The sequence below is a fragment of the Stomoxys calcitrans genome, chromosome 4, assembly GCF_963082655.1.
Source record: "Stomoxys calcitrans chromosome 4, idStoCalc2.1, whole genome shotgun sequence".
Classification (NCBI taxonomy): Eukaryota; Metazoa; Arthropoda; class Insecta; order Diptera; family Muscidae; genus Stomoxys; species Stomoxys calcitrans.
The window spans coordinates 41,950,744-41,964,151 of record NC_081555.1 but is presented as its reverse complement, the minus strand read 5'-3'; the positions used below and the strand labels follow the sequence as shown (position 1 = coordinate 41,964,151).

The 13,408-nt window shown below is 41.0% G+C and overlaps 1 protein-coding gene across 2 annotated transcripts in view; it reads right to left on the bottom strand.

Annotated features, from left to right (window-relative positions):
* The window catches only part of LOC106081128 (protein sprint), an 840,648-nt gene that overhangs the window by 540,906 nt on the left and 286,334 nt on the right, over positions 1-13,408 (bottom strand). The gene's annotated exons all lie outside the window — the stretch shown is intronic.

The window sequence follows — 13,408 nt, the reverse complement described above, 5'->3', positions numbered from 1 at the left end:
AACAAATGTGGGTTTTATGATCTTAAGGTCCTGAATCCGCAGATCGCAGATGTGTGTGGCAGCAGTATCCAAATATGATCCGATCTCAATTATTCTCAATCATTCTTAAGGTCCTGAATCCACAGATCGGTCTGTATGGCAGCTGTATCCAAATATGATCCGATCTCAATCCTTCTCCGTTCGGATATATGGTGGCCTAGTGAAACTGACTGCTCCATATTTCAGTCAAATCGGGTAATAAATGCGCCATGTAATGTGTTTAAGACTCTAAATCCCCAGATCGGTCTATATATCAGCTATATCTAATTTTGATCTGATGTGAACCATACCTGGTTTGGATATTAGGTGGCCCAATCCAACTCACTGTTCCAAATTTCAGCGAAATCAAATAATAAATGGGACTTATACGCGCTTATGACTCTAAGTCGGCTGATGGGTCTATATGGCAGCTATATCCAAATGTGGTCTGATGTGGACCCTACTCGGTTCGGATATGGAGTGGCCCTATTCAACAAACAATTTCAGAGAAATTGAGAAATAAATGCGGTTTTTATGGAATCCGATGGAATCGATTGATATGCCAGTTTTTTCAAAATATTCTCCGTTCTAAACCATACTCCGTTCAAATATCGGGTTTCCTACACCACAGTTCAAAATTTTAGCAAAATCGGCCAACAAATGCGGCTTTTATCCGCTTAAGACCCTGGAGCCCTGAAGGGAGGTCACCGTGGTGCAGAGGTTAGCATGTCCGCCTACGACGCAGAACGCCTGGGTTCCAATACTGGCGAGACCATCAGATACAAATTTTCAGCGGTGGTTTCCCCTCCTAATGCTGGCAACATTTGTGAGGTACTAGCCATGTAAAACTTCTCTCCAAAGTGGTATCGCACTGCGGCACGCCGTTCGGACCTTATCTGGACCTTATTATGTAGGCCCTTATCATTGAGCTTGAACTTGAATCGGACTGCACTCATTGATGTGTGAGAAGTTTCCCTCTGTTCCTTAGTGGAATGTTCATGGGCAAAATTTGCTATTTGCAAGACCCTGAAGCCACTGATCGGTCTATATTGCAACTATTGTAAATATTGCCCGATATGGACCATATTTGCTTCGGATATCGGGGGCTCTAGTGAAAAACTCACTGCTTCAGATTTCAGCGAAATCAGATAATAAATGCGCCAAAATCAGAACATCGGTCTATATGGTGCCCATATTCAAATCTAATCCGATTTAGCCCTTTCAAGAAGGTCTGAACTGTTGAACGGTTTCCCAAATGGGATATTTGGGAAAAACTTACGTGCGTTGTTGCTATAACTGTAGAAAAGTCATCTTATATAGGAAATGTATTTACATGCAGCCTCAGATTATGCTATTCATGTCTGCCAGGAAACCTCATTTCATTTCCTACCATAAAGTACTCGAACATGCCATGTCTGTGTATATGTCAATGTTCTTATGCAAATACATTTCCTTCATCCACAGATAAATTAATTAGGTGGATTTGTTTAAACTAACTTTACGACATCAATGATAATGATGAAGTAGACCCAGGATACCTAACTACCAAAGAGCAGTGGGGGGAGCAGATGTTGATGGTTGTTATCCCTGCTGCTACTGCTGCTGATGATGATGATGATGACGACCATAACCACAATACAAACAACACCTGTAGAAGCCCTAATTAATCCACTTCAACAACACATTCACAAGCCATCTACCATGGCTAAAACAACAACAACAAAATGTATAAATATAAATAAGGATTACGCATGAAGCTACAGCTACCAACACTAATGTAATGTTAAAGGATAATAAAGTAGCAAAGTAGCAGCGACCCAAGAAGACTGTTAAACATACACCACAATACTGCGGATATGGCTGGAAAGCTACTTGAGCTAAACTAATTTAGCAAATGATCCACTGCAAAAACCTCAGTCATAAGTAAGCAAGGAAATCCCCTTGGAGCGGCAGACATCCCAACAAAACCCCCTTACAAAAGCCTTACAATGCCAAATGCCAAAACATTGAACCCAACCCGTGCTATCAATAACCAAAGGAAACCCTTTTTAACCCCACGTACATAGCGACCTCCACACACACACACACACACACACACACACACACACACACACATACACACACACACACATACACGCAAAAAGAGTTCTTAAGTTTTTTATGGTTCCGACCTTCATCAGCATCCTGTTACAAGCTAGGATACAAATATTAATTTTCGTTGGAAAGCTCAATGGCTGGGGTTACACCATTTCCAAAAAGAAAATTTAAAAAAAAAATTAAAATGTTGAAATGAAAATCAAAAATAAAAAAATATATCGTACTCCATATATGAGGAGGCCTACGTAGCGCAGAGGTTAACATATCCGCCTATGACGCTGAACGCCTGGGTTCGAATACTTGCGAGAAAATCAGAAACAATTGTCAGCGGTGGTTATTCCCTCCTAATTTTGGCGACAGTTGTGAGGTACTTTGCCATGACAAGTTTTCCCCAAAGAGCCGTCGCACTGTGGCAAGCTCTTCGGGATCGGCTATAAAAACCAGGCCCCTTATCATTGAGCTAAAACTAGAATTGGACAGCACTCATTGATATGTGGGAAATTTGCCCGGACCACAATTAAATTGAATATTAGAGACCAGAGTAGAAGTCATATTCAAAAAAATTCAGCCAAATCTGGTAAGAATTGCGCCCTTAAGGGGCTGAAGAAGTAAAATAGGGAGATCGCCTTATGGGGGAACTGTATCACGCTATAGATCGATTCACACCATATTCGACACGTATATTAAAGGTCATGAAAGAAGCCGTTGTACAAAATATCTGCCAAATCGGATGATTATTGCGCCCTTTAGAGGCTCAAGAAGTCGAGATCCCAGATCGGTTTATATGGCAGCTATATCAGGTTATGGTCCGATTTGCGCCATACTTAGCACAGTTATTGGTAGTAATAAAAAAACATCTCATGCAAAATTTCAGCCAAATCGGATGAGAATTGCGCGCTCTATTGGCTCAAGAAGTCAAGATCCAAGATCAGTTTAAGTGACAGCTATGTCAGGTTATTGACCGATCTGAACCACACTTGGCAAGGTTGTTGAAAGTCATAATAAAATACGTCATGCAAAATGCGTTCAGCCAAATCGGATAGGAATTGGGCCCTCTAGAAGCCCAAGAAGTCAAGTCCCCAGATCGATTTATATGACAGCTATATCAGGTTGAACTATACTTAACACAATTGCACCTCATGCAAATTTTCAGCCAACTCGGATAATAATTGCGCCCTCTAGTGGCTCAAGAAGCCAAGATCCCAGATCGGTTTATATGACAGCTACATCAGGTTTTAGACCTATTTGAACAATATTTGGAATAGTAGTTGGAAGTCGTAACAAAACACGACATGCAAAATTTCGGCTAAGTCGGATAATAATTGCGCCCTCTAGCGGCTAAAGAAGACAAGACCCCAGCTTTAGACCTATTTCAATCATACAAAACCCCTCATGACAAATTTCAGCCAAATCGGATAAAAATTGCGCTCCCTAGTGTCTCAAGAAGTCAAGATCCAAGATCCGTTTATATGGCAGCTTTATCAAAACTTGGACCTATATAGCCCATTTACTATCCTAACCAACCTACACTTCTAAGAAGTATTTGTGCAAAATTTCAAGCGACTAGCCTTACTCTTTCGAGAGTTCGAAAGTTTCGACAGAGAAACGGCCATGGCTAGATCGACTTAAAATGTCATGAAGATCAAGAATATGTATTTTTATGGGGTCTTAGACGGAGGCCACCGTAGCGCAGAAATTAGCATGTCCGCCTATGACGCTGAACGCCTGGGTTTGAATCCTGGCGAGACCATCAGAAAAACAATTTCAGCGGTGGTTTTCTCCTCCTAATGCTGGCAACATTTGTGGGGTACTTTGCCATTTAAAACTTCTCTCCAAAGAGGTGTCGCACTGCGGCACGCCGTTCGGACTCGGCTATAAAAAGAAGGCCACTTATCATTGAGCTTAAACTTGAATAGGACTGCACTCATTGATATGTGAGAAGTTTGCCCCTGTTCCTTAATGGAATGTTCATGGGCAAAATTTGCATTTGCATGGGGTCTTAGACGAACATCTCGAGGAGTTACAAACAGAATGACGAAATTAGTATACCTCCATCCTATGGTGAAGGGTATAAAAATAGCGTCGTTGACAGGATGAAACCCGCTTCATTTCTTTGTCGATCCCGAAAGGTCGGCTCTCTTTTCCATTGAAACGGACTGAAACTTCAGCATTTCTATACAGCTGCCTAACTAGTGTCACGATTTTTTCAGGGATGCCCTTATTCAACAGCGTGCTCCACATTGAACTTCGCGAAACTGTTTCAAAAGCACGCTCAAAGTCGATGAATAAAAGGTATAGGTGTGTATTAAGTTCCGCAGACTTTTCAATGAATATGCTAAGGGAGTAAATATGGTCGGCATGTCCTGTACGTAGGCCCTGGCAGAAGGCGTGACTGTTCCTTCCCCAAAATGTAGTCAAGTGCAGGCGAAATACGTTGCAGAAGAAGACTTGCCATCACCTTATTTATTGCGTTTAGCAATGTAATCCTCCTCCAGTTCTTACACTGGGTGAGGTCATCCTCCTTTGGGATTGTGACCATGATTCCCTTCTTGCATTCCGTGGGGACAGCGTTTGTATCCCCGGCCCCCCTGATTGTTGGGGTGATCGTTTGAGCTATGGGGTATGCCTAGAGATGGGCGATGGGTAAATACCCAAAAAGTATTTACCCGATCCCTGCGTGAGTTTCGGCGCACAGGGGGATTAAGAAGGTCCTTTGGACATTTTATTTCCCAAACATAGTCACAAAGACTATTTTAGTTCAATGCCATAGTATGCTACAAATCAGGCCTCTGGTAGGAATCGTACCCACGACCCCCACAGTTGTAATTCGAGTACACTACCAACTCGACTATAGGTCATATACAGGCACAAGGAAATATTTTTACCTTGCAAGGTCATTAAATGTTGTTCACTTCCAACAGCTCTCTAAACCTTCTCATTAACCTTTGAAATCAATTTTCGTCTATTCACTTTGTAAATGGTGTACGCTTCAGTAAAAACTTAGTTGTTGTGTGGGGGGACACAGTCTTCCCAGGCAACAAAGCGAAATGTTGGTGAAAGGCATTTTTTGAAAAATTTGTGTAAATTCATGATGACATGACGCGGCGCCATTTATTAATGTCACGCAATTTTGTTTTTCCTTTTGACCGGGTTTTATGTTTCTGTCGTTTTTGTGCCATGCTGGAACTTTCAACACCTCATCCATCTCTACCGCTCCATTAGTGGGCTGGTGGGTTGATGGTGTGAAGGAAAGTGACAAACCAGTTGTCGTCTCATAATCTATAGACCAGACTGGGATCTCTGGGTAGCCACCGACTTGAACTGGTAGCACAATCTCAGTTACTTAGACCCCTTTTGTTGAAGAACATGCTCTCAAACTACTCATATGACGGACAGTCGGGCCCGTCATTCCGTCCGTCCGTCACTTGTCACTTTTTTTATTTGCATTTGTCACGTTTGCCACTTTGTTTTGTGCTTTTGTCATTTGAAAAATTTATGACTTGCCAAGCAAATTTAAAAGCGTCAACTTGACGCTACTACCATCGCATGATGATGGTGTGGAAAACTGATACAACCTCCTCCTCATTTAAAATATAGATACTCGATATGGGCAGAGATACTTGGTAAGGAGTCACATTTTTTGGCTATATTTTGTGCGTGTGTGTGTGTGTGAGAATGTGAGTGGCATTAAGTAATCTTCTAATTTACATGTTTAACATGGCATTTTGGTTAGAAACAAACAGCCGACCATAATGAAGTGCGTGTGGGTTCTTCTTGGCATCATTAAGTGGAGACCATATGCCATTGTCTATTTGTTTGAAGTGAGCTACCATCCACATTAATTAGTGACATTTGCTTGTCAATGAAATGGATACTTTAATAAAGAGCTCAAAACTGTGTAAGGGTCTCTGCGAGAATATGGCAGGTTAATTTACATAAGTTTTAATGAAATGGGAAGTTGGAAAGGGCTTTAGGACCTATGAATGGGATGAATATGTCTTGAATTACAATTTAAAGTTTCCGGAATAGAATTTTCAGAATAAGATGAAAAATAAGTTTAGCATGCATTCAAATTTTAAAAGCAAGTAAAAAGGCGTTAAATTCGGACGGGCCGAACTTTGGATACCCACCACCTCGGGTACATATGTAAACCACCTTTCCTCAAAATCTGGTGAAAAATGCATACCTAATGTCCCATAGCAGTTATATCGGAATATGTTCCAATTTTGAACAAAAACAACAAGTCATTATTCAATTGTGTATAACAAAATATTGGTCTTTTAAGTAGCTATATCTAAATATAAATCGATCTGAACCATATACGACTCGGATGTCGAAAAGGCTAACATAAGTCACTGTGTTAAATTTCAGTGAAATCGGATTATAAATGCGCCCTTTATGGGGCCAAGACTTTAAATCGAGAGATCGGTCTATATGGCAGCTATAACCAAATCTGGACATATTTGGACCAAGTTGCAAAACAATATCGAAGTGTCTAACACAACTCAATGTCTCAAATTTCGGCGAAATCGGACATGAAATGGGCCTTTTATGGGCCCAAAACCTTACATCGAGAGATCGGTCTATATGGCAGCAATATCCAAATCTGGACCGATCTAGGCCAAATTAAAGAAGGACGTCTAAAGTCCTTACACAACTCAGTGTCCTAAATTTCGGCGAAATCGGACAATAAATGGACCTTTTATTGGCACAAAACCTTGCATCGTGAGATCGGTCTATATGGCAGCTATATTCATATCCAAACCGATCTGGGCCAAAGTGAAGAATGATATCGAAGGTCCCAACACAACTCACAGTCCTATATTTCGGCGACATCAGACAACAAATGGGCCTTTTATGGGCTCAAAACCCTAAATCGAGAGATCGGTCTATATGGCAGCTATATTCATAACCGAACCGATCTGGGCCAAATTGAAGAATGATATCGAAGGTCCCAACACAACTCACTGTCCCAAATTTCGGCGACATCAGACAACAAATGCGCCTTTTATGGGCTCAAAACTTTATATCGAGAGATCGGTCTATATGGCAGCTATATCCAAATTTGGACCGATCTGTGCCATATTGCAGAAAGATATCGAGGAACCTAACACAACTCACTGACACAAATTTCGGCGAATGGGAGAATAAATGCGCCTTTTATGGCCCCAAAACTTTAAATCGAGAGATCGGTCTATATGGCAGCTATATTCAAATCTGGACCGATCTGGGCCAAAACGAAGAAGGATGTCAAAGAGTCTAACACAACTCACTGTCCCAAATTTCAGCAAAATCGGATAATAAATGTGGCTTTTATGGGCCTAAGACCCTAAATCGAGGGATCGGTCTATATGGCAGATATATCCAAATCTAGACCGATCTAGAAGAAGGATGTCGAAGAGCCCAACACAACTCACTGTCCCAAATTTCAGTAAAATTCGATAATAAATGTGGCTTTTAGGGGCCTTACAACCTAAATCGGCGAATTGGTATATATGGCAGCTATATCCAAATGTGGACCGATCTGGGCCAAATTGAAGTATGAAGTCGAAGGGTCTAACACAACTCACTGTTAAAAATTTCAGCGAAATCAGATAATAAATATGGATTTATGGGCCTAAGACCCTAAATCGGCGGATCGGTCTATAAGGGGGCTATATCAAGATAAAGTCCGATACAGCCCATCTTCGAATTTAACCAGCTTATGGAAAAATAAAAAAATAATCTGTGCAAAATTTCAGCTCAATATCTCTATTGTTATACCCTCCACCATAGGATGGGGGTATATAAATTTCGTCATTTTGTTTGTAACTACTTGAAATATTCGTCTGAGACCCCTTAAGTACAATATATATTCTTGATCGTCGTGACATTTTATGTCGATCTAGCCATGTCCGTCCGTCCGTCCGTGCGTCCGTCTGTCTGTCAAAAGCACGCTAACTTTCGAAGGAGTAAAGCTAGCTGCTTGAAATTTTGCACAAATACTTCTTGTTGGTGTAGTTCGGTTGGGATTGTAAATGGACCATATCGGTCCATGTTTTTATATAGCTGCCATATAAATCGAACTTGGGTCTTAACTTCTTGAGCCTCCAGAGTGCGCAATTCTTATCCGATTTGGCTGAATTTTCGCGTAAGGTGATTTGTTATGACTTCCAATAAATGTGCTAAGTATGGCGCTAATCAGAACATAACCTGATATAGCTGCCATATAAACCGATCTTGGATCTTGACTTCTTGAGCCAATAGAGCCTGCAATTCTCATCCGATTTGGCAGAAATTTTGTACAACGGCTTCTCTCATGACCTTCAACATACGTGTCTAATATCGCCTGAATCGATCAGTAGCATGATACAGCTCCCATATATACCGATATACCGATGGCGCAAATCAGAACATAACCTAATATAGCTGCCATATAAACCGATCTGGGATCTTGGCTTCTTGAGCCTCTAGAGGGCGCAATTCTCATCCGATTTGGCAGAAATTTTGTACAACGGCTTCTCTCATGACCTTCAACATACGTGTCTAATATCGCCTGAATCGATCAGTAGCATGATACAGCTCCCATATATACCGATCTCCCGATTTTGCTTCTTAAGCCCTTACAAGTCGCAATTCTTATCCGAATGAACTAAAATATTTCACAATGACTTCTACAATGTTCAGCATTCATTTATGGCTTATTCAATATTCTCTGCTTGCCTAAAAAGAGAAACCGCGCATAGAATTCGACAAATGCGATCCATTGTGGAGGATCGGCCTGGCCGAACTTAACACGCTCTTACTTGTTAAAGACTGTAGCGTGATTTCAACAGACGGACCGATATGGCTAGATCGTCTTAGATTTTTACGCTGATCAAGAATATATATACTTTATAGGAAATGGATATTTCAATGTGTTGCAAACGGAATGACAAAATGAATTTACCCCCATCCTTCGGTGGTGGGTATAATGAAATATGAAGCGAAGAAAAAGTAAATAAAAATATGCTAGATTCGGCCATTAGCTAAAATAACATCTGAGAAATCAAAAAGAGTAATGATTGACTACATAGAGACTTTAAGAAGCCACATCTAGAGATCCATTTATATGGGGCCAATATTGTAGTGGTGGTCCTTCTACCACCACGTCAATGTTTGCCCCATGAGTGTACTCCATGGTGGTGGAAGCGAAAGTGCAGAATGCTAATAAGGACCAACTACTTTTAGGGAAGCTGCGAAAAAAATTAGATCTCCAGAAGAGCTGAACAAAACCGCTTATGAAGAAAAAGAGCTCCCTGCTTTCAGGTGCCCTGGGAAGATCAATCCAGCACTCCTTCAATGGAGTCTCAAGATGGTATCAAGTGGAAGAAATCAGGGTGGGAATAGGTAGCAAGCGTCTCATGGCTCCTGAGACATCATGAAGAACTGTGGCTTCGAAGTGGATACCACAGTCATCTCGAAAGGGGAAGATGGTCACTGATAAAGAAAAGGTGCCGACCACTTAAGGCAGGAGGCACAACAGAGACTAGCTTAATTATGCACTCATCGATAGCAGTAGGCATGGTAGGATTCCATCAGATCATCAGTCCTAAGTGGAGAATGTGGTTAACGAGCGAATTTTCGAACATGTATTGAACCCTGGAGTGGGTCCAAACATACAAATTAGGAGCTGTGAGTATAACGAGGACATTATAATGCAGAGGTTTGCGACAGCACAATGTCTTGATACCCTCAAAAAGCTCGTTGGAAGTAACCCCACTCCTTGGGAAGGCGCAAAGCTCGACTTGGTGAGAAAAATTATCAATGCTCAGCTCATAATAAGAACGGTCTTCATCAAAGGATGGGATATTCAGTTCTCAACGGAGCGTGGAGAAATGGGAGCTCTTCCGCAGTAAGTAGAAGAAGCAAGGAACTCAACTTGTGGTGGGCCTTGAGCAAGTCTTCATTGCAAGTTTGTTATACCCACCACTACAAGGTGGGGATATACTAATCTAGTGATGCCGTTTGTAGCACCTCGAAATATTCGTCTGAGGCCCTATAAAATGTAAATAATCTAGATTGTCTCGACGTTCTGAGTCGATCTAGCCATGTCTGTCTGTGTGTCCATCCGTCTGTCGAAATCACGGTCACAGTCGAAGGCGTAAAGTAAGTCGCTTAAAATTTTGCACAGATATTTAGAATCGATGTAGATCGTTGGGGATTGCAAATGGGCCATATCGGTTCAGATTTAGATATAGCTCCCATATAAGCCCCTGGAAGCCGCAATTTTTGTCCGAATTGGCTGAAATTTTATTTTTTGAAAATTGCTAAGTTCAAAAATGGTCGTTTTGCCTCTGATAGTGGTCACTGGGCCCACGTGCATTGGTAGAAATCAATTCAAGAGTATTAAAAGACAGACTATTCTGGTATTGCCCCTTCTGCTACTTCATCTTGTATCAATTTTTCAAATCCTTCAGAGAAAATTAGAAAGCAATCACAACATTGTTGGCTTGACAAATATTTGTTTTATTACATTGGTTGGAATTATAAGCTATCATCGCGCTCGATTGGTATTTTGCTTTATCCAAGTATTTGTAATTAATGTCACTGACTGACTGTGGGTCGATATTTACTCAGCATGGCGTCTTTTTATAAACCGTAACCCACCTTGGCTACCATAACATCCAAAAATGCCAACATTTTTGTCGTTAAAAATAGACACAATTTTTGTATGCCTTAGTCTTCCCCCTCGGAAACGCCAGGAGAGGCGATAACAAAGACAATGCTATTGGAGCGTAATGTTGTTTTAAAACTCACAGATGACCACAAAATTCAATCAATAAACCACGTTTTCATCTGAACATTTTGGGTTTTAGTTTGGGGTTTCTATTGTCTTTTATGGCCAACGTGGCCACTGCCACCCATCAACAACAACAATGATGGTCGTTTTGTGTTGGATACAACAAACACATGTTAAATGTACAACGAATGACCTTTTTTGGCTAGACTATTACCTTGTCCGGGACACATATCTAGACATACATATGAGCGGCAATTGCTAGGACATGGCCAACAAGTAATTGATGTTGACCCCAACAACCACAGCAGCATCAGGACCCTGGGCTGAACTACTATAGTTGCAAAAAAAAAACGCCCTCTGACCCTTGTGAGCAGCCCATCACATAATCATTGATTGTTGGTTTGGCTGGCTATATGTGTATGTCCGGCAAGAGTTGTTCATTTGGAAAAATGTTTACATGTGTCTCACCTTCAACAGCAGGAATGCTTTTTGCTATGTTCGCCTTTGACCATTGTTTCTAACCAAACATCCGCATACACACAGACACACACATACAGATTTGTCTATTCCTTGTACGAGTATGTGTTAAAAAATTTATAAGAATGAGAGTGTGCTTGTATTTGGTATTTTGTACATGTCTAGTTTTTGTTCAACTCTTCATAAAGAATTCATTTGGAACTACAAGTAATAAAACACTTTGCAGGGAGCATCTTCTAACCTTTTTTTTTGGCCACGGTCACACAGACTTGAAATAAATAAAAAAAGTGCATTTTAACACGAACTTGAACAAACACAAATGCTTCCGTGGAGAATATAATGACGCCAAGAATTTAATTGCAATTTTTCATTTCTCATTTAAAGACACACTTTGCTCAAAGACACTTCATTTGCTCAAAGTTATGTTTAAACCCTCCACCATAGGATGGGGGTATACTAATTTCGTCATTCTGTTTGTAACTACTCGAAATATTCGTCTGACACCCCAGAAACTATATTCTTGATCGTCGTGACAATTTATGTCAATCTACCCATGTACATCCGTCTGTCCGTCCGCCTGTCTGTCGAAAGCACGCCAACTCTCGAAGGAGTAAAGCTAGCCGCTTGAAATTTTGCACAAATACTTCTTATTTGCGTAGGTCGGATGGGATTGTAAATGGGCCATATCGGTTCATGTTTTGATATAGCTGCCATATAAACCGATCGTGGGTCTTGACTTCTTGAGCCTCTAGAAGGCGCAATTCTTATCCGATTGGAATAAAACTTTACACGATGTGTTTTGCTATGCCTTCCAATAACTGTGTTAAGTTAGGTTCAAATCGGTCTATAACCTGATACAGCTGCCGTATAACCCTATTTTAGATTTTGACTTCTTGAACATCTAGAGGGCGCAGTTCTTAACCGATTTCGCTGAAATTTTACACGAAATGCTTTGCATCACTTCCAACAACTTTGCCAAGTTTGGTTCAAATCCGCCCGTAACCTGATATAGTTGCCATATAAACCGATCTTGAATCTTAACTTCTTGAGCCTATAGAGGGCGCAATTCTAATCCGATTTAACTGAAATTCAGCATGAAGGGCTTTATTAGAACTTCCAACAACTGTGCTAAGTTTGGTTCAAATCCGCTCATAACCTGATATAGCTTCCATATAAACCGATCTTGGATCTTGACTTCTTGAGCCACTAGAGGGCGCAATACTTATCCGATTTGAATGAAATTTTTCCCGAAAATTTTTGATATGATATCCAACAACTGCGCCAAATAAGGTTCAAATCGGTTCATAAACTGAAGTGGCTGCCATATAAACCAATATGGGATCTTGACTACTTCAGCCTCTAGAGGGCGCTATTCTAATCCGATTTGCCTGAAATCTTGTACGATGGACCCTCTCATGACCATCAACATACATGTTTATTATGGTCTGAATCGGTCTTAAGCCTCATACAGCTTCCATATAAATCGATCTCTCTATTTTACTTCCTTAGCGCCCAAAAGGCGCAATTATTATTCGAATTGGCCGACATTTTACACAGGTCTCCAACATATCATTTGATTGTGGTCCAAACCGGACCATATCTTGATATCGCTCTAATAGCGGAGCAAATCTTTTCTATTGTGTGTTGATTTGTCTCCTCAAGTCCTTTCCAGGATTTGGCGCAGTGTGAATATCTGCTCTAGGGTGGATTTACCTGGTCTAAAGCCGCATTGATAGGGCCCAATTATCTCATTGACTTTAGGTTTTAATCCTTCTCACAGTACACTCGAGAGTATCTTGTATGCGATGGGGAGGAGACTTATTCCCCTGTAATTGGCACTTTCCGTCTTGTCTCCTTTCTTGTGTACGGGACATAGTATGCTGAGGTTCCAATCGTAGGGTGTGCGTTCTTCTAGCCAGATTGCGAAGATAAGCTGATGCATACGCCTTATCAGCATGTTGCCTCCGGTCTTAAATAGTTCAGCGGGTAACCCGTCTGCTCCTGCTGCCTTGTTGTTCTTTAGTCGGGTCACTGCTTCCTGGACCTCATTCTGAC